General features: G+C 41.3%; 1 pseudogene; it reads right to left on the bottom strand.

The window, feature by feature from the left end:
• Window positions 1–706: 706 nt before the first annotated feature.
• LOC115275464 lies at window positions 707–1,384 on the bottom strand (annotated as a pseudogene).
• Between the last annotated feature and the right edge of the window lie 3,179 nt (window positions 1,385–4,563).

The following is a 4,563-nucleotide window of genomic DNA, read 5'->3' as shown; positions in this document are numbered from 1 at the left end:
AACAGTATGGCAATTCTTCAAAAAATTAAACTAAACTATAATTGGAGTGCCTGGGTAATTCAGTTGGTTAAACGTCTGACTTCTGATTTTGGCTCAGGTCATGATCTTATTGTTTGTGAATTTGAGCCCTGCATTGGGTTCTGTGCTGTCAGTGCAGAGCCTGCCTGAGATTCTCTCACTCCATCTCTCTCTGCCCCTCCCCTGCTCACACTCTCCCTCCCTCTCTCTCTCCCACAAAATAAACATTAATTTTTTTTGAAATAAAAAATGTTAAGCTAGAATGACCGTGTGATCCAGCAGTCCACCTCTGAGTGTATACCTAAAAGCATTGTAAGCAGAGACTTCTTGACAGATACTTACTTATCCACCAGTGTTCATGGCATTATTCACAACAGCCCGTGGTAGAAACAAGCCAAGCATCCATTGACGGGTGAATTGATAAACAACATGTGGTCTATACATACAATGGAATACTATTCAGCCTTTATTTTTTTTAGACCACCAATCATAGTTTATGGTACAAAATTAAGGCCTTCATATTTTGTAGTTTGCTAAGGCTAAAGAAACACCAGCTATTTTTTTAAATCGTTCCCCAAAATTTCACTTTCACTCCCCCTCACCTCCAACTAATAAAATGGGTGGACCAAATGTTATCAAAACAAACACTATAAATAACGTCAAGTTCATGAAAGAGCACTATCCCATGTTATTTCTGGGCATAGGTGATCTTCATGGCATGGGAAGGCATGATCCTAAATCCCTGTAAAGCATCCCTGGCAACTCCAGCCTGTCCACCATTCTCACATTCAACAAAAGCAATGTCATACCTCCCAGGTACCAAACGTACTTCCTTGAAACCAGGAACCTGATTGAACAGCATGGATAACACCATCTCATTCGTTTCTTCTGGTAAATCATTAAGGAATAAAATATAGTGTAGAGGGTAATCAGAGACCTGAGGATTTGGTGTTGAATTTCCTTGGGTATTTGCTGCATTTGGTGTTCCCTGGCCAGGCTTTTTGTTGGCACCTGACGTAGTCTGTTCCACTGTTTTTGCTTTTTTCTTTTCCTTCTTCTTTTCGTCGTCAGCAAAAGTGCCATGCATTTTAGGTATTCTCTCGGAATCTGTTCTTGCACACTGGATCCGCATCAGTTTACCATAAAATGGAAATCCTTGTGGCTTTCTGAAGGCACTTGCGGATGAACTCAGTTCCTTAAATATAACAGAGGTTCGGCCCCTCATCCTCACGGTCTTTACAGCTACGTTATCTACCACGTGGCCAAACTGAGAAAACAGGGCATCGAGGGATCTCTTCAATTCTTCTTTTTTAATTTTCTCATTCATATTGTTGATGTAAATTGTATAACTTGGTCTTATATCCATGTTTGGGGTTAAACTGTTCAAATAGCCTGAAAAAGGGCTGGGGTCACGAAAATGACAAGAAGGAAGTGATTGGTCCCACTTAAAGCAGACCCCTCAGAAGGAGGAGCCTGGCAACATTTCGTATGGGGTTTGACGGTACGCTGAGGCCTTCCTATTCAGCCTTTAAAAGGAAGAAAATTCTGACACAAGGTACAATATCGAAGAACCTTGAGGACTTTCTGCTCAGTGAAATAAGCCAGACACGACAGGACAAATATATGAGGTTCCTAGACTAGTCAGATTCATAGAGACAGAAGGTGGAATGGTGGCTGTCAGGAGCTGGGAGGAGGGAGAAATGAGGAGTCACTGCTTAATGGCTATAGAGTGTTATTTTGGGATGATGGAAATATTTTGGAGAGGATGATGATGATAATGATTCCCCAACAAGATGAATGTACTTACTGCCACAACACTGTCCACTTAAAAATGGCTAGGATGGTAACTTTCATCTTATATGTGTTTTACCATAACTTTGAAAAACATTAAGGGGCACCTGGGTGGCTCAGTCGGGTAAGCATCCGACTTCGGCTCAGGTCATGATTTCACAGTCTGTGGGTTCAAGCCCCGCGTCGGGCTTTGTGCTGACAGCTCAGAGCTTGGAGCCTGCTCAGATTCTGTGTCTCCCTCTCTCTCTCCCCTTCCCCTGCTCACTCTCTGCTCTGTCTCTCAAAATAAAATAAAGACATTTGAAAAAAAGAAAGAAAGAAAGCATTAAGAGGAAAATTTTTTGTATATTTCCAAATTAAAAAAAAGTAATAGCTAAAAAAAGTGATAACCAAAATTTCTTAACAGTCCCATGGCCCAAAATGAATGAACAATATTTTCAAAAGGAAAAAAATTATTTTCCTTTTAAACGATCCTTTAAATGATACTTCTGATGTTAGTAGTGCAAACTCAGAAACAAATTACTAGCCAACTCCCAGGCATTCTTTCAAGACTTTACACATTTTAACTCCTTTAATTTTCAGCAGGACTAGGAAAGGCTGTTATTTCCCTTTCAGAGATGAGGAAGGACACTGAGAACAGAGAGGTTATGTAACATGCCCAAGGTCATATAGCTGGTGAGAGGTAATGCTGGTTGTCAAATGCTGGAAATGTGGCTCTGGAGCCCACAGTGCTCTGGGCCACTCTGGCTTCCCATCGAGTAGCGTCAGGGGAGCTGTCTGTGTGCTCTGGGGGCGTGCCTCGAGTTTCTACTGGGTAGTTACACCTAAAAAGCTTCAATGCATTAATATTAGCTTTTCTTCAGTAAAAGCTTGTGCCTTGAAATTTGTAAGTAATTTATCTCCGGCTGGAACTTATTCTTTAACATTTACCCAGTGTTTTAGGAATACCATTCTTGAAGGAGATGCAAGAGAATGCTATCCCCAAAAATGTAAGTTTTCAAGGCTTTCTCAGGGAAAAGCTCTGGAGAGGATATCTCCATATTGGAAGAAGATTTTTATGTCCTTACATCCTTTCTTTCATCCTAAGATGAACCTTACATTAGAATTTCTTTACCATCAGACTTCTTAGGGACTTAACATACTAATAAACATTGTGTTGGGACTCCTGGGTGGCTCAGTGGGTTGAGCATCTGACACAGCTCCGGTCATGATCTCTCAGTTCATGAGTTCGAGCCCCACGTTGGGTTCTGTGCTGACAGCTTAAAGCCTGGAACTTGCTTCAGATTCTGTCTCCCTCTCTCTCTCTACCCCTCCCCCAGTCATCTTCTATCTTTCTCTCCCAAATCTAAATAAACATTCACAAAAAAAATTTTTTAATACTGTGAATTGCCAAGAAAGGGAAATCACATGTATAACGTTAAATAATATATTAGTATATATTATGTAGTATACAGTTGTTTCCCAGAGTTCTTTTACCACTACTGCTCCCATGGAAGATCATGGGCAGTTGTGGGCTTCCTGGAGCACTTTTGGGAATCTGGGACATAATTAGGGATTTTCCAAATCTTCCACCAGGGGGCAGTCCCTTCCCATTTATATTCTGACAAACATTGGCCCAAACTTCATTTTCCCTCAACATACATGACATGGGACAGGCTGACATTTTCAAGCAGACTTTGCTAAAAACTTTCAAGAGATGAAGAAAAGAAATAAGAAAAATTAGCTGTAGTCACACTTCCCAAAACCATGACGCTGAGCTGAAGAAATAGCAAATCTGCTAAACTCTCCTGGGACACTGTGGAATACAAGTTCTCAGCCATATTGCTTGCCTTTTTCCTCTCCTGTTTCTCAGCCAAGTGACCTGTCTTGTCATCTTGACCCCCAAGAGCGTCTATAGGCTTACCTTTTCACAACTGAGGGTAAATCCCAGAGACCTGAATGTTTTCACAGTAAAGTCTTCTCTAATTTAAATTTCCCAGGTCTGCACTGTGATCTTTCCTCTCAGTCCTGGCGGGCAGCTCTGAGGTACCTCTGTGGTGATGAACGATATGGCAGTTCCATGAATGTTCTAGTCATGATTAAATGTGCGGTAAATGTGTCACCCTCCCGTCCCTTACCAGGACACACTTTATTAATCAGCAAAGAATGCTTTCTTTGTAAAACTCAGAACCAGTCCCTCAGTCCTTCCTAACACTGGACTCCAGGCAGGCATTACCAATGGATTGCTATTAATGAGAATGGAAAAATTCTTTCATCCAGCTTAGGATATAAATTCCACCTACCTCTGGAACCTTCTGGAGTGACTGTCTCAGATGAATGTAATCTCTGATAGTCTCTACTGAAAACACAGACACACAGACACAAACATGTTTTAAAAAGTCTATTTTAGGGGCACCTTGGTGGCTCAGTCGATTGAGTGTCCAGATATTGGTTTTGGTTCAAGTCATGATCTTAACAGTTCGTGGGTTCAAGCCTTGCATTGGGCTCTGTGCTTACAGCATGGAGTCTGCTTAAGATTTTCTCTCTCTCTTTCTCTCTGTCTCTCTGTCTCTGTGCCCCACCCCCACGTGGGGGCACATGAGAGCCCCATGCTCTCTCTCTCTCAAAACAAATAAACTTTTAAAAAATTTTAAATCTATTTTAGATGCATAATAATGAAAGCCTCTATTATAAGCCCAACCGAGCCTTGTCCATACCTTATTTATAAAGCACTGGACAGATACTGTAGTTTATTGGAAAAGGAGGCTTACTACA

The sequence above is a fragment of the Suricata suricatta genome, chromosome 12, assembly GCF_006229205.1.
Source record: "Suricata suricatta isolate VVHF042 chromosome 12, meerkat_22Aug2017_6uvM2_HiC, whole genome shotgun sequence".
Taxonomy (NCBI): Eukaryota; Metazoa; Chordata; class Mammalia; order Carnivora; family Herpestidae; genus Suricata; species Suricata suricatta.
This window is presented reverse-complemented; position numbering and strand designations above follow the sequence as displayed.